Source organism: Ornithorhynchus anatinus, chromosome 12 (genome assembly GCF_004115215.2).
Source record: "Ornithorhynchus anatinus isolate Pmale09 chromosome 12, mOrnAna1.pri.v4, whole genome shotgun sequence".
In the NCBI taxonomy this organism is placed as follows: domain Eukaryota; kingdom Metazoa; phylum Chordata; class Mammalia; order Monotremata; family Ornithorhynchidae; genus Ornithorhynchus; species Ornithorhynchus anatinus.
The window spans coordinates 38,737,172-38,761,953 of NC_041739.1; the positions used below are offsets into that span (position 1 = coordinate 38,737,172).

General features: G+C 46.1%; 1 long non-coding RNA gene across 1 annotated transcript; it reads left to right on the plus strand.

Moving 5' to 3' along the window:
- Positions 1-1,188: 1,188 nt before the first annotated feature.
- Positions 1,189-10,830, plus strand: LOC114815461. Its single transcript, XR_003763251.2, has 3 exons — positions 1,189-1,383; positions 5,415-5,483; positions 10,743-10,830. It is a non-coding gene; the product is annotated as an uncharacterized LOC114815461 (long non-coding RNA).
- Positions 10,831-24,782: the final 13,952 nt, after the last annotated feature.

The following is a 24,782-nucleotide window of genomic DNA, read 5'->3' on the forward strand; positions in this document are numbered from 1 at the left end:
AGGCTAGGTTTTCCGGGCCTCCCTCTCCCTTCTCATTCGGTAGACGACCACTCTCCCCACCTTCCAAGTCACATCTCTTCCAAGATGACGCCCTCATTTCCCCTCCTCCCTCTGCCTTCTGTGTCCCCTTTATACTCCGATTTTTTCACCCCACCCCCATCCTCCCAGCATTTTTGTTCATATCCCCGATTTATTCGTACTAATGTCTGCCTTCCCCTCTGTAAGCTCCTGTGGGCAGGGAACATATCGACCCACTCTGTTGCTCTGTACTCTCCTGAGCGCTTAGAACGGTTCTCTGCACACACTAAGTACTCAAAAAATACCCTGGGTTATAATGCAGTGCGCGTAGCATTTCAGTGGGCGTAGTTCGAAACATAGGAACTGACGGCCCCAGGCCCGGCGAGAGAGCCCTTGGAGCAAGTTAGATCTCGAATAGGCGGTGACTCGAGCCGGCTGGAATTTTAATCTGGTCCCAATCTGGTGACGACCGTCTAAATAGCTTTCATCTAAATTCCCATGTCCGTCTTGAGGGTGGTCTAGGTAGAGGGAGAGAAGCAGTTGCTGCTCCTCAGAGCGGTGAGCGAACATCTACGCCCGCTAACCCATCAGTCAATCAGTCTTATTGATTAAGCCCTTACAGTGCACTGTACTAAATGCTTGGGAGAGTGCAATACAGTTGTTTTTTTTTAAAGACGGTATTTGTGAAGCACCTTTTGCTGCTCGTTCTTTTTTTGTGGTATTTGTTAAGTGCTTACTATGTGCCAAGCACGATACTAAGCATGGGGGTCGAAACAATGAGCTGAGTATATTGCCTGGCACACAGTAAGCACTTTAAAAAAAAAAAAGGAGCTAACAGTCTAGAGAGGAAGTTTATATCGTTTAATACTATTTAATACAGCATTTAATGCAGTATTTAATACGGTATTTGGCGCATAGTACGTGACTAATAAATTCCACAATTATAATTGTTTCGGTCCCAGCTTTGCCGCTAGACAACCGTGTATATCCTGGAGCAAGCTTTTAAGCCTCTCTGGGCATACCCTTCCTCGCCGTAAAATGGGGAGAACGTATGTGTCTCGATAGCCCACCGGGAGGCTGGGAGAACAAAACGGTGGATGTGAAATAAAAGCAGGGTAAAATTTTACAGGATTAATATTTAATTTTGGCTTGAACCTGGTACAGTCATGTAAAAAGCTGAACTCAATATTCCCCTCAAATCGCCTGGCCCGAGAGGAGGAAAAGTGACCAGAAGAATGTGGAGATGCAAGAAGAGACCTTGGCGTGGAATGCATATGTTATATAGAATATTTCATTCGCTGCTTTACTGCAATTCAAGATGCCATCATGCACGTGGACATCAGAGGTGAATTATATACGTACAAGGTGGGTGAGTTAATATCCTCGAGAGAATCTTCGTTTTTGCATTTCCTGTATTCTGGGTTTAAATTTGCATCCTGGGGGCTATATCTCCCCCCAGTTTTTACATTTAATTTCCTTTTTTTATAAAATTGCAAATGGGAAGAGATAAATAAGGAAAAATATTGTAGTCCTGCCTCTTAGAGAAGTGACTGCAGAATAGCGAGCTGCACCCAGACCTCGACGTAGTGATTTCCTTTGGTATTTTTAAAAGCCATTCCTGGAATGTGATGGCAAGCAGAGTGGCCTAGGGAGACAGCACAAGCTTGGGAGTCAGAAGGACCTGGGTTCGAATCCCCACTCTGCCAATTGCTTACTGGTTGACCTTGGGCAAGTCGCTCTTGTGCCTTAGCACAAGACTAATACTATCGGTTGGAGATAAGATTACTCGCTCTACCTCTCTCAGACCTTGAGTCGTGCGTGGGACCGGGCCTCCCTTATTTATGGCACTTGACAAGCATTTACTCGGGGCCAAGCCCCGTCCTAAGCCCTGGGATAGATACAAGTCGATCGGGTGGGACACGATCCCTGTCCCACATGGGGTTCAGAGTCTAGGTAGAAGGGAATAGGGTTGAACCCCCATTTTACAGATGAGGTAACTGAGGCCCAGAGAAGTGACGTGGCTTCCCCACGGTCACCCAGCAGACAAGTGGGGAGCAGGAATTAGAACCTAAGTCCTTCTGACTCCCAGGACCATACTCAACCCATTAGGCCGCGCTGCTTCTCTGATTTGACCATCTTCCACCTATCCCCATACTCAGAACATAGTAAGCGCTTAATCACATGATTAATATCAAAATAATAATAATAAAAGTACTAGGACTGGGAATAGGGGAAGTATCACTCTTTCTGGAGTCTCCTTGGTAGCGGTCAGCTTTTCTTCTTTCAATCCAGATGGGTTCCTTTCCACATCTCCTCCGGGTCGCCTCCGGCAATGATTAGCCCGCCTCGTCATGGTCTGGCATCACTTGGGTGGGATAATGATGTTGGTGCTTGTTAAGCGCTTGCTATGTGCAGAGCGCCGTTCTAAGCACTGGGGTATACAGGGTAATCAGGTTGTCCCACGTGAGGCTCCCAGTCTTAATCCCCATTTTGCAGATGAGGTAACTGAGGCCCAGAGAAGTGAAGTGACTCGCCCAAAGTCACACAGCTGACAGGCGGCAGAGCGGGGATTCGAACTCATGACCTCTGATTCCCCAGCTCGCGCTCCTTCCACTGAGCCACGCTTCACAGTCCTACCGTAAGAGGAGAATCCCTCCTAGAATGGTGAACTCGTGGTGGGCAGGGGCTGTGTCTGTCCGTTGTTACGTTGGGCTCTCCCAAGGGCTTGGTACAGTGCTTTGCGCACAGTAAACGCTCAATAGATACAACGGGATGAATGGAACCCCTTCGACCTGACAGAGGCCCAGGCTCGGGAGGGGCCCCAGCGGACGGCAGAACAGCCGTTGCGGCAACTGGTGATTGAGGGACGCGTTTAAGGGTTTCCGCTCAGCTGTATTGTATTACATCAAGGCAAGCCTGAGGCCACAGAGACCCTCCAATCTGGTTTTTTACTTTCCTAAGACATTTTGTCCGGCGAGCAAACTTCAGCTGGACTTCCCTAAGCCTTCTCCAGGCTGTCAGCTTGAGTGCTGGGCTTGGGCACTGGGGCGCTGAGGTGAAGGCTATTGTCCCCGTTCCCCTCCATATGTAGAACACGGGCCCGGGAGTCTAGAGGGTCACGGGAGTCAATCCTGGCTCTGCCGCTGGTCTGCTGCGTGTCCTCGGGCAAAGCACTCCACTCTGCCTCAGTTACCTGATCTTTAAAATGGGAATTGAGAACTGTGAGCCCCACGTGGGTCAGGGACTGTGTCCATCACTGATTTGCCGAGATCCACAGCGCCTGGCACGCGTAGGCGCTTAATGCCAGAATTATTATTATCATATACTCCATGCTCTATAACTTTAATTTACTTAAGTATAATTTCTTTATGTACGTATATTAACGTCCATCTCCCTCTCTAGACTATGAGCTCGTCGTGGGCGGGGAATGTGTCCGTTTATTATCTTGTAGTCTCCCAAGTGCTCTGCACGCAGTAAGCACTCGACCAAGGCAATCGAATGAACAAATGAATGAATATACGGGGCCCGCTCGGATGTCCCACCGACACCTCAGACACCGACAGAGCTCCTCCTCTTCCCGCCCAAACCCTGTTCTCCCCCTGACTTTCCCGTCACTATAGACGGCACCACCAGCCTTCCTGGCTCCCGAGCTCATAACTTTGGCATTGTCCTCAACTCCTCTCTCTCATTCAACTCACGTATTCGGTCGGTCTCGAAATCCCGTCAGGTCACCCTTCACCGCATGGCTAAGACCCTCCGTTTCCTCTCCATTCGAAGTTAATCCAAGCACTTATCCTATCTCTATCACCCTCCTTGCTGACCTCCCTGCCTCCTGCCTCTTCCCACTCCAGTTCATACTTCACTCTGCTGCCCAGATCATTTTTCTCCAGAAATGTTCAGCCCAGGTTTCCCTATTCCTCAAGAACCTCTAGTGGTTTACCATCCAACTCCACGTCCAACAGATGCATTACCATAGACTTTGAAGCTCTCAATCACCTTGCCCCTCTTACCTCGCCTCCCTACTTTCCTACTACAATCAGTCCCTGCACTTTTATCCTCTACTATCAACCTACCCACTGGACCTCAGTCTATTTCACCGCTGACCTCTTGCCCACATCCTGCCCCTGGCCTGGAATGCCCCCCCTCTTCACATCTAACAGACGATCATTATCCCCTCCTTCAAAGCCTTATCGTAGGCCCACCGCCTCCGGAAGCCTTCCCCGTCTAAGCTCTCATTTCCTCTTCTCCCTTCCTCATCATCCTAGAATCTGGATTTGCACCCTTTATTCACCCCTCCCTCAGCCCCACAGCACTTATGTACATGTCCACATTTTTATTGATTTATATTAATGTCCATCTCCCGCTCCAGATGGTAAGCTTGCTGTGAGCAACTCTGTTATAGTGTACTCTCCCGAGTGCTTAGTACACTGGTCTGCACACGTAAGCGCTCAATAAATGCGATTGATTGATGGGATTAGAACTCGGGTCCTCTGACTCCCAACCCCATGCTCTTTCCCCCAGCCTACGGAGAATGTCCTACTCTCTGAGATCCTCCACTTGAAGACTGGGACTGGAAATCTGTTCGGTAGATACCCACTGGGATATACAATAATAATGATTGTAATGATAGTATTCGTTCAGTGCTTCCTTTGCGCCGGGCACTGTACTAAGTGCCGGGGTGGTTACGAGAAAATCGGCTTGGACTGAGTCCCTGTCCCACATGGGGCTCACAGCCTTAATTTTCATTTTGCAGATGAGGTCCCTGAGGCCTAGAAAAGGGAAGTGACTTGTCCAAGGTGACACAGCAGACATGTGGCAGAGCTGGGATTAGAACCCGTGGCCTTCTGACTCCCAGCCTCGTGCTCTATCAATTACACCACGTTGCTTCTCTACCCCAGTACCAAAGAGAGAACTAGCAGTGGCAGGTATTAAATACTTACTGTGTGTAAAACACAGTACTAAACGCTGGGGAATTAGAATTAGGCACAGCCCCTGGCCCTCAAAAGACTTGCAGTCTAAGAGTAAAGTGGGGAGAGAATTTATTTATTTGGTTTTTTTTTGTTTATTTATTCTCTATCACCAGAGAAGTGAAGTTGCTTCCCCACGGTCACCCACCAGACAAGTGGGGTGCAGGACATTTATTCGGCAAAAGCTGAAACCATCAAAATTCCAGAAGAACTTAAATGACTGGGATAAAATTAAACAGCATAAGAGTATTAGGGCACCGTGGCTTGAGAAGCAGCGTTTCGGGTTCTTAGCCGCTCAGAATCCAAGCCACAGCAATCGGTCACAGCTGCGGACGTGGCCAAAAACATCGCCAGAGGACAAAATGGTCGAGAAGGCCCTCTGCTTCTAATTGCTGTGGTCCGACCGGTGACTTCTGTCTTCATTACCAGGTGCCAAAGGACCCACAGAGAGAGAAAACAGACGGCACGGTCACTTCAACGATGTTCTTTCGCCTTCTAGTAAGTTCTCGTTTGCCTCTGGAAGAGACAAGTGGGTGTATTTTTGAGTATCCAACTCCATTTACCCTTTTGCTTCTCCTTACAGTCACTCAATCAATCATTTATTGAGTGCTTACTGTGTGCAGAGCACTGTACTAAGTGCTTGGGAGAGTACAGTATAACAGATTTCATGTTCCCTTCCCACAATGAGCTTGCACTTTACAGGGGGAGATGGTCACTAATAGAAATAGATAAATTACGGCTATATACGTAAGTGCTGTGTCGGCGGGGGGTGGTGAATAAAGTGTGCAAATCCAAATGCGAGGGTGACACGGAAGGGAATGGGAGAAGCAACGTGGCTCAGTGGCAAGAGCCTAGGGTTAGGAGTCAGAGGACGTGGGTTTAGAGAAGCAGTGTGGCTCAGTGGAAAGAGCATGGGCTTGGGAGTCAGAGGTCATGGGTTCGAATCCCAGCTCTGCCACTTGTCAGCTGTTTGACTGTGGGCAAGTCACTTCACTTCTCTGGGCCTCAGTGACCTCATCTGTAAAATGGGGGTGAAGACTGTGAGCCTCACGTGGGACGACCTGATCATCCTGTATCTACCCCAGCGCTTAGAACAGTGTTCTACACATAAGCGCTGAACAAATACCAACATTATTATCATCATTCTAATCCCGGCTCCACCACTTGTCAGCTGCATGACCTTAGGCAAGCCACTAAACTTCTCTGGGCCTCAGTTACCCATCTGTAAAATGGGGATTAAGACTGTGAGCCCCTGATTACCTTGTATCTACTCCAGCTCTTAGAACAATGCTCGGCACATACTAAGCACTTAACAAATATCATCGTTATTATTGTTGTTAAATGAGGGCTTAGGGACTAATTTCTTTTAATGTCTGTATGGCCCATTTCACTGGAACCTCCTTGAGGGCAGGGATCTTGTCTGCACTCTCCACTATACTCTCCCAAGTACTTAGTACAGTGCTCTGCAAGTAAGCTTGTTATGGGTAGGGAATGTGTCCATTTCTTGTTTTCGTGTACTCTCCCAAGCTCTTAGTACGGTGCTCTGCACGCAGTAAGTGCTCAGTAAATACAACTGAGTGAATGAATTGATCGATCAGTGGTATTTATTGAGTGCTTATCATGTGCCGAGCACTGTATTAAACACTTAAGAAAGTAATAATAATAATGATGATGGGATTTGTCAAGTGCTTACTATGTGCCAGGCACTGTTCTAAGCACTGGGGGGGAGATACAAGGTAGTGGGGTTGGACCCAGTCCCTGTCCCACACAGGGCTCACGGTCTTAATCCTTCATGTAACAGGTGAGGGAACTGAGGTACAGAGAAGTTAAGTGAGTTGTTCAAGGTCACACAGCAGACAAGTGGAGGAGCTGGGATTAGAACCCATGATCTTCTGACTCCCAGGCCCGTGCTCTATTGACTATGCCTCGCTGCTTCTACAGTACAAAAATACAATACAAAAGAGTTGGTTGATTGATCCCCTCCCCACATGGAGCTTACAGTCTACAGGGGGAGGGAGATATTAAAATACATTATGGATAGGGGAAATAGAGAATAAGAATGTTCGCACAAATACTGTGGGACCTGGGTGAGTATCAAAATGCCTAAGGAGTACGCAGCCCAAATTCATAGTCATAGTGAGAAGAAGCGTGGCTCAGTGGAAGGAGCCCGGGCTTGGGAGTCAGAGGTCATGGGTTCGAATCCCGGCTCTGCCACTTGTCAGCTAGCTGACTGTGGGCGAGTCACTTCACTTCTCTGCACCTCACTTCCCTCATCTGTAAAATGGGGATGAAGACTGTGAGCCTCACGTGGGACAACCCGATTACCCCGTATCTCCCCCAGCGCTTAGAACAGTGCTCTGCACATAGTAAGCGCTTAACAAATACCAACATTATTATTATTATTATAGTCAAAAATAGAGGGGAGGGCAGATAGGTGGAATAAAGGGCTTAGTCTGAGAAACCTCCTTGGAGGAGCTGTGATTTTAGGGGACTTTTGAAGGGGGGGAAGGTGATGGACCGTCAGAAATGAAGGAGAAGGAAGTTCTAGACCTGAGAGAGAACATGGTCGAGGGATTGGGGAGAGGATAGACGAGATTGAGCACCAGAGAGTAGGTTGGTGTTTCAGGAGAGGAGTGTGTGAGTTAGGTTGTCGTAGGAGGGGATCAGCCAAGGTAGGTAGGTAGGAGGGAAAGAGGTGGTTGACTGCCTTAAAGCTGATGATACGGAATTTCTGTTCGATGCAGAGGTGGATGGGCAACCACGGGAGGTTTCCGAGGAGTGTGGAGATTTGGACTGAAGGTTTTTTCAGATTAATGTTCAGATAAATGCAATACAGACGGGAGAGATAAGATACAACTGGTCAGTGAGGAGACTGATCGAGTTGTCAAGGTGGGAAATGATAAGGGTTTGGAATCAGCCTAGTATCATTCTGGATGGAGAGGAAAGGGTGGATTCTAGGGATGTTGTGAAGGTAGAACTAACGGAATTTCAGGACAGAATTAATTTTTTTTTAATGGTGTTTGTTAAGTGCTGACTATGGGCCAGGCGCTGTACTAAGCACTGGGGTAGATAAGAGCTGATCAGATTGGACACAATCCATGTTCCAAATGGGGCTCCCAGGTTTAATCCTCATTTTACGGATGAGGTAACAGTGGCATAGAGAAGTTGAGTGACTTGTCCAAAATGTTAATAATAATAATAATGATAATGGTATTTATTAAGCGCTTACTATGTGCCAAGCACTGTTCTAAGTGCTGGAGTAGATACAAAGTAATCAGGCTGTCCCACGTCGGGCTCACAGTCCTTATCTCCATTTTGCAGATGAGGTAACAGGCCCAGAGAGTTAAGTGGCTTGCCCAAGGTCACACAGCAGATAAGTGGCAGAGCCAGTATTAGAACTCAGGTCCTCATCAAAGAGATGAGTCAAGATTGTGGACTTGTGAGACAGGGAGGTTGGTGGTGCTGTCTACAGTGATGAGAAAGTCAGGGAGAGGACAGGATTTGGGTGGGAAGATGAGGAGTCTTCTTTTGGATTTGGTAAATTTGAGGTGTCAGCGGGACATCCAAGGAGAGGCAGAGTCCCGAAGGCGGGAGGGAATGTGAGACTGCAGAGAAGGAGAGAGATCCGGGCTGGAGTGTTAGATTTGGGAGTCATCTGCTTAGAGACGGTAGTTGAAGCTGTGGGAGTCAGTGGGTTCTCCAAGGGAGGTAGTGTAGATGGAAAATAGAGGCATCACAGGCCATGCTTGGCTGAGGTTGTAGGAGGGTAGACGGTCTGGGGATGGGGATGGTGTGAGAGAAGGGCCTGGATGGGAGTGAGCTGACACGGTGGGAAGGGAATCCATTCATTCATTCAATAGTATTTATTGAGCGCTCACTATGTGCAGAGCACTGTACTAAGCGCTTGGAATGGACAATTCGCCAACAGATTGAGACAATCCCTGCCCGGTAACAGGTTCACAGTCTAAACGGGGGAGACAGCAAAGCAAAACAAGCGGTCTCGTGCAGACATCATCAAGATCAACAGAATCACAGAGATATACACCTCATTAACAAAATAAATAGGGTAATAAATAATATATACAAATACGCACAGTGCTGAGGGGAGGGGAAAGAGGAGGCGTTAGCGAACGGCTGATCGCATTTTTTCAGGGAAGTGGGTCTCCCTATCTGAACGCTCTGGAGTTTGGAACGCCTTCTGGAGCAGGGTCGGGACAACATAGGAAAACGTAGAGATCTGGGGGAATCTTCTCTCTTCGGGACAAAGGGGATCATCAGTCAAAAGTAGCCGAGAGCCCCTCGCTTTTCAGTGTGCCTCGAGCCTCACTCCGACAGGAATTTTTCTGCCTTGTGTGGCTTTTAATGGGACAACCTTCTACCTTCAACGAAAGCACTTCATCCCCGCTTTTACAGACCAGATGGTAAAAGCATCGTTACATACTTCTGATACCTCCAGGCACTCCTAGGCAGCTGGTATTAATGAATCGCAATAGTCAGTGGAATCGTGGTATGGAATTGCGAGGAAGGAATAATTTATCGCCAGGAATATTAGCGCTTACTAGGAAGGAACACACAGGGTTGGAAGGCACGTGCTATTTCTGCATTTCCTCTAACCGGGGACACCTGTACAGCTTAAGGCTACACAGTGCCGGACTGATTAGCAAGTATTAATTTTATGCCTTCTGAGGGTAAGTCTGGGAAATGGAGCCCTCGGATATTTTCTCTGATGGTTGCTGCTTTTTTCCAAGCTCCATTACTGTCATCTGTCTCCCAGTCACCTTCACAATGATGTCATTCACACGGGACCCGAAAGGCTTCGCAGAGGAAGTTCACTTTCCTCTCTCCTTCAATTCCTCTCAGAGGTGTGTCACGACCAATAACGCTAACTTAAGCCGGGAAGGGAACTGCGAAAGGTGAGGCGGTTACAACTGGATCTGAAGCAAAGATATCCCTGCTCTTTGAGAAAGCTCACGATTAAGACAAAGTCACATTCCAGAAAAGGAATTGGAGCGATTGACTCGCTGGGGAAAACAGCAAGTGAAGAGACATCTCACTTATAATTCTGCCGCACGAAGCAAATCCAGAACGTTCCCCTGGATAGAGTTTGTGCTGAAACTGGAGTTAGGCCAGAAGCCCCAAAGGGTGACAAAAGGAGAGTCAAATCTAATGACTTTGGGGTCCCAGACTGTCTGTTTTTTATTGGGTTCTGCTTTGCTTCAGTCACATGACTTAAGTACGCATAATATGAAAAGCAAGCAAAGCAGTGTGGTCTAAGTGGCTAGAGCGCGGGCCTGGGAGTCTGGAGGACCTGGGTTCTAATCCCAGTTCCTCCACTTGTCTGCTGTGTGGCCTTGGGTAAGTCACTTTACTTCTCTGGGCCTCAGTTACCTCATCTGCAAAATGGGGATTAAGACCGTGAGCCCCGGGTGGGACCGGGACTGCGTCCAACCTGATTAATTTGTATCTACTCCAGTGCTTAGAACAGTGCTTGGCACATAGTAAGCACTAAGCAGGCACCTCTGCTCCAGGACAGAGGCAGGAAGTGGGCGAGAGGTCGTCGAAGAGATAGATATAGCGAGTAGGTTGGCATCAGGGGAGTGAAGTATGTAGGCTGGGTTGTAAAAGGAGAACAGCAAGGTGATATTGGAGAGGGCAAGGTCACTGAGTGCTTTAGAGACTTTAAAGCACTCTAAGAGAGAGAGAATATATAAATATATGGCAGAGCTCATCCCTCCTCACTCTCCTCTTTCTCGTCAGACAATGAGGAGGTACTTGAAATCACCAGAATAACCAGATTTGCTTCAAATCACTTTAATAAGAAGTGGCTGATGTTCGTGGATGACCATTTCCAAGAAGACTATTCTCCTTAGATACACAGAATGAAGAAACTTCACATTCTAATCCTAAAGGACTAGATTCTCTTTCCTCAAAATGTTCTTCCTAAAATGAATGTACTCAAATAACTTTCTTCATCATAAAATTGCTTCAAGAGCAACATGAAAGTGGAAAAAAAAATGTTCCTTTTGTAAATTTTTCTTAGTGAAATGGGGAAGGGAGTGACAGAAAGTGCCTGCTATCTTTTCTGTCATTATTCAGAACTTAGCGGGGCCAGATGACTTCGAGTGGGTTTCGACCTCTCCTGTGCTTCTCTTTTAGAAGATATTTTATATTTGGTATAGCTTCAGTGTGTCTCCTTGAATCTCTTTGCTTGTAGCTTTTGTAAGCCTTGTGTGACTTATTCCATGTGCTTTTGATTCATTTACACTCAAATCATGAAAATGCTGTTTTTAAGAGCTATTTGATTTCAAAGAACTCATTTTAATAAGTATTTAAAGTCTTGTGAGGAAGTAAAATAGGTTGCCGTATTTTTCCAAGGACAAACAACACTCCTCTCCTCCCCCAGCATCCCCACTCACCTCCCCAGCTCGTAAACAATCCAAAACATCGAATTATTGTTCGGCTGTACGATTGGCTAAATATGCCACCCTTCACTGCTCCCAAACCACTGACGAGAAGGGACATGAGGAATATCACAGTATTTTTTTTAACTCACTTTTTTAAAAAAATGGCATTTGTTAAGCACTTACTAGGGGCCAAGCCCTGTACTAAGTACTGGGGTAGATATATGAAAATCAGGTTGGACACAATCCATGTCCCCCTTGGGGCTCACGACCTTCATCCCCATTTTGCACGTGAGGGAACTGAACCACGGAGAAGTGAAGTGATTTGCCAAAGGCCACACAGGAGCGAAGTGGCAGAGCCGGAATTAGAACTCAGGTCTTCTGACTCCCAGGCCTGTGCTCTTTCCACTAGGTCTTGCTGCTTTGCACTGCTTCCTCTTATGAAGGAAGCGTAGAAGCAAGGTTATCATGAACTTCTGAGCTTCTGGGACTGTAAGCTCCTCGTGGGCAGGGAATAAGTCTACGGATCTGTTTTATTGTACTCTCCCAAGTACTTAGTACAGCGCTCTGCACACAGTAAGCGTTCAGTAAGTATTATCGATTGATTTGAGTTACCGTACCCCCTACTGAACTACCGTAGCTGGCATGTCTATCCACTAGTCAATAAGTAACATTTATTGAGCATTTTCTGTGTGCAGAACACTCCTCTAAGCACTTGGGAGAGTTCAGTACAAGTTGGTAGATAATACACTCCCTGCCTAGAAGGAGTTTACAATGTAGAGGGAGAAATAGATATTAAAATCAGTTATGGTTATCTAGTAGTAATGTGCTGTAGGGAAGAGGTTGGGTTGATTAAAGGGTAATAATAATAATGTCGGTATTTGTTAAGCGCTTACTATGTGCCGAGCACTGTTCTAAGCGCTGGGGTAGACACAGGGGAATCGGGTGGTCCCACTTGGGGCTCACAGTCTTAATCCCCATTTTACAGATGAGGTAACTGAGGCACCGAGAAGTTAAGCGACTTGCCCAAAGTCACACAGCAGAGCCAAGTGCAAGAAAGGAGGAGTAGGGAAAATCAGGGCTTAGGGAAGACTTCTTGGAGGAGCTGTGATTTTAATTTGGCTTTAAATGTGGGAAGAGTGGCAGTCTGTCAGATATTTAGGAGGAGGGAGTTCCAGGCCAGTGGGATGATGAGGACAAAGGTCCAGCCGCTAAATATTGCCAAGTTATGCTTACTTTAGTTTTTATCATCAGAAAAATCATGGTATATTTAAGGGCTTCCTAGGTGCCAGCAATGTGCTAAGTGATGGGGTAGACGTAGGATAAGCAGATAATACTAATGATTATGGTATTTATTAAGTGCTTACTTTATGCCAGGCACTGTTCTAAGCGCCGGGGTGAATACCAGCAAATCGGGTTGGACACAGTCCCTGTCCCACATGCGGCTCACAGTCTCACTCCCCATTTGACGGATGAGGTATCTGAGGCCCAGAGAAATGAAGTGACTTGCCCAAGGTCATACAGGAGGCAAGAGGGGGAGCCGGTTTAGAACCCATGACCTTCTGACTCCCAGGACCGCGCTCTAACCATTATGCCATAATGTTTCCCAGATACAGTTACTGTCTCGCATCGAATGCCTGTATTTCTGCCTCATATATTTGGTCATTTTCATCTGCTTGTCTCACTGGATTGGATGCTCCTTGAGGACAAGGGTTGGTTGTGTCTTTTGCTCGTGAATCTGGAGGCCAAGAGGGAGGGGATGAGAGGAGGGGAAGAGTAACGTCAAAGAGTACCCGTTGTTTGTTTGTTAAGAGCCCTTTGTTTTTCATCCTAAAATATGCCAACCTCCTCAGTGTGGAGACAGATCGGTATAGGCTCCAAGTTATTTTCTCACCCGGCTCTCCTTTTTCCCTCTCTGTGAAGGTTTTCCATATTGTTGAATCAACAGAAATTAAAAGGAGTTTCCTTTGCCGCAGGACAAAAAGTTAGAACAAAGAACTCATGCCAGCATCTAGCCTTGGCCCTTAAGAGGAACAACCTGTCAACACCGGGAAATAAGCTTCCTCCGTCAGGGTTTCCCTCGAGGGGAGGTCGACTGCTCCCCTTTTGATATTCCAGTCCCGAGACGGGGGCTCGTCTCTTGGAGTTTCCCAAATGCTTGTCAGGAAGGTCTCTCTTGTGCGAGTCTCCCCAACCCGATTTTGCTTCATTCATTCTTTCGGTCGTATTTATTGAGCGCTTACTGTGTGCAGAGCACTGTACTACGTGCTTGGGAAAATACAATACGATAACCTGACACATTTGCTTATATCCGCTCCGGCACTTAGAACAATGCCTGGTACATAGTAAGCGCTTAACAGATACCAAAATTATTATCATTGTTAATAGTAAGTGAATCGATTATCATTTCATCCCTGGGATATCACTTGCTTTTTCCCTCCTGGCTCCCTAACTAACCCCTGAGCGTGGATCTGAAGCTCAGATAATAACCATGTGGAATCGGGGAAAGGGAAGCTTCTGGAAACTTTTGCCTGAGTCAGGAGAGGAAAGAGATATCTCGTCTACCAATATTTTTTGTGCGGTATTCTCCCAGTGACTTAGTTCAATGCTCCGTAGGCAGTAGCACTCAGTAAATAGCACTGATTGGCAGCATCCAAGCCAGCCACCTGGAGCCCATTATCACCAATATGGCCACCCTCTAGACTGTAAGCTTGCTGTGGGCAGGGAACGTGTCCGTTATATTGTTAGATTCTATTTTCCCAAGCGTTTAATATAGTGCCCTCCACACAGTAAGTGCTCAATAAATACAATTGTCTTACTTAACGGCACAACAGCAGCAATCTGCTGCTGGGCCATAAATGGCCCATAAATGGTTTTCTGGTTTTCGAGTGTAAAATTCTTACTGCATTCATTCAGTCATTCAATCGTATTTTTTGAGTGCTTACTGTGTACAAAGCACTGTACTAAGCATTTGTGAAAGTACAATACAACAACGAAGAGACACATTTCCTGTCCACTTTCAGTGACTGCTCCGGGAGGGAACGTGTCTGGTCAGGCTGAGAGAATGTGGATGCATTTTATTCACATTTCAATCAACCAATCAATCATTCTTTGGTATTTATTATTTATGCCTATTGTGCATAATGATAATAATAATAATAATGATGGTGGTATTTTTTAAGTACTTATTGTGTGCCAAGTACTGTTCTAAGCACCAGGGTAGATACAAGATAATCACAGTCTCACAGGCTCACAGTCTTAATCCCCACTTTACAGATGAGGTAACTGAGGCACAGAGAAGTTAAGTGGCTTGCCCAAAGTCACACAACTGACAAGTGGCAGAGCCGGGATTAGAACCCGCGACCTCTGACTCCCAAACCCGTGCTCTTCCACTAAGCCACACGCTGGTCTACGTGCTTGGGAGAGTACAATATCCTAGAGTTGGTAGACACAATCCCTGCCCACAAGGAGCATATAGAAAAGTTGGAGCTTACAGAAACAAGAAGCTGCATGGTCCAGTGGAGTCAGAGGATCTGGGTTCTAATTCCGGGTCCGCCACTTTGCTGTGTGTCCTTGGGCGAGTCACTTCACTTCTCTGTACCTTAGTTACCTCATCTGTATAATAGGGATTGAGGCTGAAAATCCCATGTGGGGCAGGAACTGTGTCCAACCTGATTTACTTGTATCCACCCCAGTGCTTACCATAGTTATCATTATTATTATTACTATTATTATTCCATCCCTTTTGTACTCTCTCAGGGTAGCAACTGGAGAGTTTCCAGTACTCTACCAATCTTGGCTGTGGGAGGGAGAGTCAAGCAGAGGCCTAACCATTTCGTTTTTAGCTTGTGCAGTGGCTAGGGAGTGGAAGGCCACCTGCTACAAGTCAAAACTCACACGTGCTGGGCAGCAGCGGTACGGGAGAGAGTCGAGGGTGGAGATTCAAGTTTACTGAGTGGAAGAAGGCAGTGGTAAATCACTTTGGTATTTTTACCAAGGAAACTCTACGCAGACAGTAACAGGACAATTGCAGATGGAGGCGGTGTGTTCTGCAAGACGTGCCCAAGGAGTCATTTTGGGTCGAAAGGACTAAGATGCATAAGACAAGACATCCATTTTCAAGGGGACACATGCCTTTTGATACCTCCAGTGGAGACAAAATCCCAAGCTTGTATACTGCCTGACTCAGCGTGATATTTTTATGTCCTTATACTTGCAATCACATCCTTTCTTTTTTAGCCAAGATCTGGGAGTGGTGGCGAGCCCTAGGAAACAAGATTATAAGAATTAGGGCTGTTTAGTCTGGGGAAGGAAAGGCCAATGAGAGAATTAATAACTGGCTTGAAGTATGAGGGATTTTTATGAGGGTGCCCATGTTTCTTCTCCATGTCTACAAGCAACCAGACAAAAGGAAATTGGTTTAGAATGAAGTGGGAGATTTTATGGTTGGTCCCAAAACAAGGAAGTCTTGATTTTGGGGGTGATGAATTCTGGACTAGTAACTAGGGAAGCAACGTGGCTCAGTGGAAAGAGCCCGGGCTTGGGAGTCAGAGGTCATGGATTCGAATTCCGGCTCTGCCACTTGTCGGCTGTGTGACTGTGGGCAAGTCACTTCACTTCTCTGTGCCTCAGTTACCTCATCTGTAAAATGGGGATTAAAACTGTGAGCCTTGCGTGGGACAACCTGATTACCCTGTGTCTACCCCAGCGCTTAGAACAGTGCTCTGCACATAGTAAGCGCTTAACAAATACCAATATTATCAGGGAGAATGAAGAGTCTTTTTCCGTGGATATTTTGAAGAAGCGAGCAGATGTCTATCCTTTGTGATGGTTTATTCATTTGCCTGGCTGGAAGCAGGGAGAGGGACCAAGGTGAAAACTGGAAATCGTTTCCCGCTCTGGGGCTAAACTGGAGGTCAGCGGTCAGCAGGAATAGCTAGCTTTAAATCCCAATCAGTTGAGATGTCCCCTGTGGATCTTGGTGAGCGGCGACGGGTGAGTCTGGCTGTGGGAGAGGTGGTGGGGAGGAAAGTAAATAAGAGTAAATGAAGCCATATAGCATCAGTGGGTGCCGAGGGTATGCCTGCCCTAAAACCTCACAGGAAATCCCACCAGAATCCAACCCATGACACTCCCGGAGAAGGTTGACAGCGACACTTTCCGCTTCCATGTAGCCTATCAGGGCCCCAGCTGCCCCTCAGAATTACATACCCCGTTCCCACAACCCTCAAGGCCGAGGATCAATTATCGGTGTCATCACTGCAACCCGTGGTGGGTTCGGGATTCGGTGACCCTGTGGATTAAGATGGCTTTTAACCGCCCGTGTGGTTTCGAGACCTTAGCTCTGTGGCGTTGACAGGCATAAATTTGAATTAGGTTTCTAATTTGAAGTGTTTAAGGTTATTCTTGGGCGGCGTGTAACCGGCCCATAAATCTTTATCAGAAAAATCCCATGTCATTTCCTGAGTGAGAAAACAGCTCTGAGGCAATGACCCCCTCAAATATAGGAACCGTTCCTGGCCTTCGTCTTTGGCTGCCATTTGGGTGGGAAAGAAATCCCCAAAGCAGCTGGGACAGAGGTTTCTGGAGACAACGGCACTAGTCTGAAAACTCCTTCTAGATTGTAAGCTCCCTCTAGACCGTCAGCTAATTCTGTGGTATTGTACTCTCCGGAGAGCTCACTAGAGTTCTCTGCACATAGTAACGGCTCAATAAATAGAATCAGTCGATCGATCGATTGATAGTAGGGCCCCTGGAACAGGCCAGGAAGGACTGGAGCCTAGCGAAATGGACTGGGCCTGCATCCGTCTCCACACTTCTGGCCTCCATTCTGGATGCGGAATGCGTGGGGTCCAAGGAGAGGTGGCCAGGTCCTCACTTCCCGTTCTGGGCCGATGGTCAAGTGGATTGAGCACGGGCCTGGGAGTCAGAAGGATATGGGTTCTAGTCCCGGCTCCGTCACTTGTCTGCTACGTGACCCTAGGCAAGTCATTTCATTTTATTTTGTTGATGAGATGTACATCACCCTGATTCTATTTATTTGCTATTTTAATGAGATGTTCTTCCCCTCGATTCTATTTATTGCCATTGTTCTTGTCTGTCCGTCTCCCCCGGTTAGACTGTAAGCCTGTCAGAGGACAGGGACTGTCTCTATCTGTTACCAATCTGTACATTCCAAGCGCTTAATACAGTGCTCTGCACTTAGTAAGCGCTCAATAAATAGTACTGAATGAATTTCACTTCTCTGGGCCTCAGCTACCTCATCTGTAAAATGGGGATTGAGTGTGGGCCCCAGGGACTGTGTCCAACCTGATTAACTTGTATTTACCCGGGAGCTTATTACAATGCCTGGCATATAGTAAGTAATTAACGAATACCATTCAAAAAAAAAAAGCTCCCAAGAGAAAGCAACCACTTGAGAAATAGTGAGGCCTGGTAGAAAGAACCCAGGCCTGGGAGTCAGAGGACCTGGCTTCTAATCCCAGCTCTATTTATTGCTTGCTATGTGACCTGAGCCAAATCTTCCTCCCCTGGAATTGGAGATTAAATACCAGTTCTCTTTCCTTCCTTAGACTGTGAGGCCCATGTGAGATAGGGATTGCGTTCACCTGATTAACTTGTATCTACCTCAGCTTTTAGAACAGTGCTTGACACTTACTTAATATTTAATAAATACCGTAGTCATCATCAGGACTTCCAGCTTGACACCCTAGCTGCTCCTGGATGAGGATGGGGTCAGTGTAGATACAAGTTAATCAGGTTGGACACAACCCCTGTCCCACATGAGGTTCACAGTTTAAGTAGAAGGGAGATTAGGAGGTGAATCCCAATTTACAGATGAGGAAGCTGAGGCCCAGAGAAATTAAGTGACTTCCCCAAGGTCACCCGGGAGGCAATTGCCAGAGGCAGGATTAAAATGCAGTTCCTCTGACTCCCGGGCCTGTTCCCTTTCCATCAGAGGGGGAAGTAACCTGAGGTGAAGAGAGAGTATTCAGGGAAGGTCACCTAGAGGTGATATGATTTCAGAAGAGCCTTGAAGATGAGAAGAGAAGTGAAACAGGAGGGAGTTTTAGGAAGGAACAAAGGTATGAGAGAGAAATTGGTGACGGGGAGGTGAGAACAAGGCACAGTGGATAGATTAGCTTGAGAGGAATAAAACATGTGAACTGGGGTTTGAAGGGAGAAGTGGATAAACAGGTGAGAAAGCTGATTTCATGTCCTATTTGTAAACAAATAGATATATTTTAAGCACTTAGAAGTATTGAGGTTGATTCAAAATACTCAAATTGGACACAGTTCATGTCTCACTTGGGGCTCCCAGTCTTAATCCCCACTTTACAGTTGAGGTAACTGAGACACAGAGAAGTTTGAAGGATAGCGACACGCAGGCCGAAGGCAAAGGGGAAGGACCCGTCGGTAAAAGAGCTATTGAAGATGGTGGTCAGGGAGGGAAGAAGCTCATTCGGGAGTGTTTTTAGAGGGTGTGAAGGGATCAGGGCTGCAGGTTTCAAAAGCAGGTCAGACCTCTTGCCTTGAGAGACTCCACTGCCCTATATCTTAGAATGGAAGTGGCTGGAAACCCCGAGGCCCTGGCTCATCCCAGTCACTTGGCAAAGTGGATGGTAATTTGGGGCTTCACCAGGAAAAGGGAAGACAAGAGGCAAGCAAAACCTTCATGACAGCAGTGGCAACCTGTTACTCTGGACCTATCTTTTTTAGGGAGTCCAAATAGAGACCCCAGCTCAAACTTAAATCATCAATCAATGGTATTTATTGAAGGCTTACTGTGAGTAGAGCCCTCTACTAAGAGTGCAATTCAACAGTATTAGTAGACATGATCCCTGCCCATAATGTTGGTATTTGTTAAGCGTTTACTATGTGCAGAGCACTGTTCTAAGCGCTGGGGTAGATAGAGGGTAGTCAGGTTGTCCCACGTGAGGCTCACAGTCTTCATTCTCATTTTACAGAGGAGGGACCTGAGGCCCAGAGAAGTGAAGTGACTTGCCCACAGTCACACAGCTGACAAGCGGCGAAGCCGGGATTCGAACCCATGACCTCTGACTCCCAAGCCCGGGCTCTTTCCACTGAGCCACGCTGATTTCCCTGCCCATAGCGAGCTTACAGTCTAGAATGGGACTTTTAAAGGGGTGGAGGGAATGTAATGCAAATGCAAACTTTATATTTGCATTTCAGCTCATTTTATCTTTCAACTTAAAAAAAAAAAACATGCCCTGTGCTTTCTTTCTGTAGTGATTTTTTTTTAAAAGTCAACAAAACCCAGTGTTTGCAATGACTTTTCCAAAGCTTAGAAATGTCTATCCGACCCATTTTGTCCTTTCCAGTTTGGCAAACCTGTGGCTTTGAGTGAATTTCTCATGGAATTTTTAATTATTGTGGCTTTAAAAAAAAAGTACATTCTCTTTCACATTCAGGAATGATGGTGGCCCCGCTTTCATCTGTGGGTTTATTAGTTAATATCCGAGGAAGGGTCAGCCAGGAACTAGCACTTCCTTTTGGTTCCGGCTCATGGGAAAGTTCAGCTAAATAATAATGTTGGTATTTGTTAAGCGCTTACTATGTGCAGAGCACTGTTCTAAGCGCTGGGGTAGACATAGGGGAATCAGGTTGTCCCACGTGGGGCTCACAGTCTTCATCCCCATTTTACAGATGAGGGAACTGAGGCACAGAGAAGTTAAGTGACTTGCCCAGAGTCACACAGCCGACAAGTGGCAGAGCTGGGATTCGAACTCATGAGCCCTGACTCCAAAGCCCGTGCTCTTTCCACTGAGCCACGCTGCTTCTCTGAGCCACGCTAGCTAAAGGAAGGTGCGATCCTGGAAATCAGCATCCCTCTCCCTATTCTGTTGGATCTTCTTTTGGGGAAGAAAATCTTCGGATGCTGGAAGCTCACTGTGGGCCGGGAATGTGTCCGTTTATTGTTTTATTGTATTCTCCCAAGCTCTTAATACGGTACTCTGCACACGGTAAGAGCTCAATAAATAAGATCGAAAGAATGAATGAATGAATTCCCTTTAGGGATTTTTCTCCAGCGGGAGTAACATTCTACCAATTCCATCACAGACTCTACCTCCTCAGACAAGGTAGAGAAGCAGCCTGGCCCAGTGGATAGAGCACAGCCCTGGAATCGGAAGGACCTGGGTTCTAATTCCGGCTCTGCCACTTGTCTGCTGTGTGATCTTGGGCAAGTCACTTCACTTCTCTGGGCCTCGGTTCCCTCACCCGTAAAATGGGGATTAAGACAGTGAGCCCCAAGTGAGGCGTGGTCCAACCCGATTAGCTTGTATCTACTCCAGTGCTTAGTAGGGTGCCTGGCATAGAGTAAATGCTTAATAACTCCCATTAAAAAGAAGTCAGTTCAGATGTTGTTTAGGGCAGTTTGCAAGCTTGTCAAGTGTGGTAATAATTGAAAGCAGAGAGTGAAGATTGCAGTGGCTATCCAGGCCTTCTGGATCATGGAAGCATAGCAGGGGCACAGTGCTGAAGAGTTGGCAGCCATAACTGGGCCCTGTACGTCAAAAATGTTTATATGGTTCATTGTCTCGGAACAATGGGAAAAAGAGGAAAGGGGAGATAAGCAGGGAACCATTACTGGAGAATCTCATTTATGGATAAACACTAAATTACCTTCCAATCAATCAGTCCATTAATCAAATTTGTTGAGAGCTTACTGTGTGCAGTTTTAACAACAACAACAACAACAAAAATTCACAGCTTTGACCATGGAAGTATGAGTGCCTTGTATCTTAATTTCTCTGTACTTCGGTTACCTCATCTTTAACAGGGGGATTAGGACTGTGAGTCCTGTGTGGGATGGGGACTGTGTCCAACCCGATTATCTTAATAATGTTGGTATTTGTTAAGCGCTTACTCTGTGCAGAGCACTGTTCTAAGCGCTGGGGTAGACACAGGGGAATCAGGTTGTCCCATGTGGGGCTCACAGTCTTAATCCCCATTTTACAGATGAGGGAACTGAGGCGCAGAGAAGTGAAGTGACTCGCCCACAGTCACACAGCTGACAAGTGGCAGAGCCGGGAGTCGAACCCATGACCTCTGACTCCAAAGCCCGGGCTCTTTCTACTGAGCCACACTGCTTCTCGTATCTACACCAATGCTTATCTTGTATCTACACCAATGCTTAGTACAATACCTGGCACATAGTAAGTGCTTAACAGATACCACGGTTATTATCGATTGAAGTCACTTGAGCTTTATGGCATCTGAAGGTGCTGCTGAAGAGAGCATTTCTTTTCTGCTAGGAGATGTTACTGACTCATTACCACTTTATTCAAAATTCTTAAGCAGTGAGACCGCTTAAGGACTCTCAGAAAAGCTTTCATTTGCAGATTTCAAATTAAAACCAGTGAAGTGTTACAGTATATTTTTCTAGTTAAAGGAGACATACGGTGACCCAGAATTTGACCTACTTTTTCCCATTCTTTACCCTCGCATCTGGCGGTGAATTCTTTATATTTGGTTATTCAGTAAATAACAAGTGATTCTTTGTTACTTTTGTCATCTAAAAACAGCCCCCTCCCCTCTGGAGCAAAACACGCTAACCAGTTGATAGGTACATTTAAAGTGGGGAAGGTAATTAGAAAGAGAATGGCTTACTGGAACGAACATAAATCTAGAAGTCAGGAGATTTGGGTTCTAATCTCTGCTTTGCCACCTGCCTGCTGTGTGACCTTGGACAAGTTCCCAACCTCTCGGTGTCTCAGTTTCTTCCTCTGTAAAATAGGGATTCAGTATCGGTTTTCTCCTTCTCTTAGATTGTGAGCCTCATGTGGGACATGGACAGTGTCTAACCTGATTATCCTGGATCTACCTCAGTACTCGGCACATACTATGAACTTTTCAAATACCACAATCATTATCTGTCTGTGTCTATGGATGGATTTGGAATGACGGCGGAGAGAGCCTAATTTTCTCCTCTTAAGTGGTTTAAGAAGTGTAGCAAAATAGAAAGGGATACCTTTGTGTTGTAAACACCTGATGGATTAAAACTTTTTAGTGTCTTAGTATTCAGAGGAATTAAGGGAATATGCCTATCAACTCTGTTACACTGTACTCTCTCAAGCACAATGTTCTGCGTATAGTAAGTACTTGATGAATATTATTGATTGATCGATTAAGGTAATAACCAAGGAACTGAGGTGGGTGGAGCAGAGTAGGCTCCGTAGACAGAACACTCTTTTCCTGAATGACAAGGGTGGGGACAGAAACTCCGTAACCTCTCTGTGTTTCCCTCCTGCTCCTCAAAAATCCTCTTGAGCCTTTGCTAATAAGACATTGGAGTTTAGAAACACTTCGATTCCTCCCTTCACTTAGTGAGGCTAGCAGTCCCGAAGCTGTGGCTAAAGCAGTGGCCCCTCTGAGGAAGACCAGCTAAGGAAATAAATGCTGATATACAGTGCAGGTGATGGAAAGAAGGAGAAACAAAAAGCTCTTCAAAGGCACCTTGAACGATGGAGATAGCGGTCTCATTGCGCAGGGAAGAAAAAAGGCTGTCATTTGTCACAGTTCTCTTCTCCTCTGTCGATACAGACATCTGATCGTCTCAATTGTCGAGGACCAGCTGGCTTTCTCTCTGCAAGGTGGAGAGGGCGGCTGTGGCCTTGGGGTTCGGTAAATAGGAAGGCCGCATGTCGTCTTTAATAAATATAGTTGCAGAAAATGCTCAGCTGCTTGGGAGTAGGCCACGCTTCCCCACGGACCCGCGGCTTTCCGTGCTCACTGACTGATCAACCGAACTAGTGTGGGCTGACTGAGGAATGTCTGTGGAGATACATGGGAAATTCCCAAGGACACCAGATGGATGTATTAAAATTGGTTTTGTTGCCATAAATAGCAAATTAATTCCCAGTGTAAGAGACAACTAGCTTTTTTAAAAGCCGGGTGGGGTCGGGGAGGGCGGAGGGAAGAGCAGAGGGAGGGAGGAAACGCCAAATCCAGAAACGTGTCAAACATGTTTTCCTGTTTGTCTGGGGATAGGCAGCAATCATTAACACAATCCCAACAATTTCAGGCCCAAGGCATACAACATCACACGACTGAAAATGAAATTCATAGGTTACGGACGAGTGAAGTGATTCTTTATAAAAACAAAAAACAAAAACAACAAAAAGGCAAGACAACCAATCCCAAATTTTCTAATAAATAAAAATGAATTTACTTTTCTAGACAACCTAATCTGTTTCCCCAAAGCCCATTTTTCTAAAATATTTTTTGGTACATTTTTCTTGACTCTCGGTATTATAAAAGTTAATGAGTCCCTGGGACATCATAAATATGGAGTAGATGACATTTTTAAAGAACATTTTAAATAGTTTGGTCTTAACCCAGGGAGAAATTTGTAAATCAAACAAATCCAAGTATATTGCTTTACTTTATTACTCATGTTGAATCAGTGTATTTTCCCATAAAACCCAGAGTACTGGGACCTGACATCACACCCTGGATGAAATAGACGTTATTTGTTATATAATCCATCAGGTTTCTTTAGGAGAACCATTTGTGAAACGTGCATCTGTGATAAGACAACCGATTTTGCCGTTGTATTAGAACATGCAGTGTACCAGAAAGTGTGTCCCAGGGTTTGTTGGTAAGTAAAAGACGTAAAGAATACCTCTTGATTTATCTTTCAGAGACGGCGGTTTTCGATTCCTCTCTGTCGTCTTTCTGGTGGTGTTCAAGGAGCTGATTGGAAGAGCTTCCCCCTTCTTCACTCCTGAAACTCACCTCTCAGCCTTCAGAACGCTTTTGAACCCAGCTGATTACTTCATTTTTTTAAGACCAGAGACTCTAATCTTCCAGAACCTAGTGACAGATCAGATTTAGGTCGTGAAATTTCCTCTAGCTACTAACTCAGTGGGCACAATCTTTGTCGAGATTTCCTTTCTGGAACGGAATCCGCTAGGACCTTAAGGGACTACTTCTCTGAGGCAGAAGAGATTTTGGTCCATGTCTGGTACATGGAATGGAAGGAGATGGAAATCGGGTGGCTGAGTGATACCCGTGGAAATCCACCAGCCAATCCTTTGAGGCCCGGGAACCGGGATAGCTAAGTACTTATTGGGCTGCAGACTCTTCTGCTAACTCTCATCGTTGGAGCACGAGAAGAATGATTTTTCTCTCGTGGATCATCCGAGATCTAGATGGTTCTTCACGGTTTTCAGCTCACTGAGAGTCGAAGAGTGGCGACAGACCCACTTCCCACGTGAACAAGTCACTAACCAAGCAGTCTAAACCTGTTCAAGTTGGTCAGCACCACCATAGAGTATGTGTGTTCACTGACTGTGAGTGTGGAACTGACAAGTGGGTGCAGCTGACAAGTGAGCTGGGTTGATTTTCATACCCACCTTTCATCTTTAAGAAG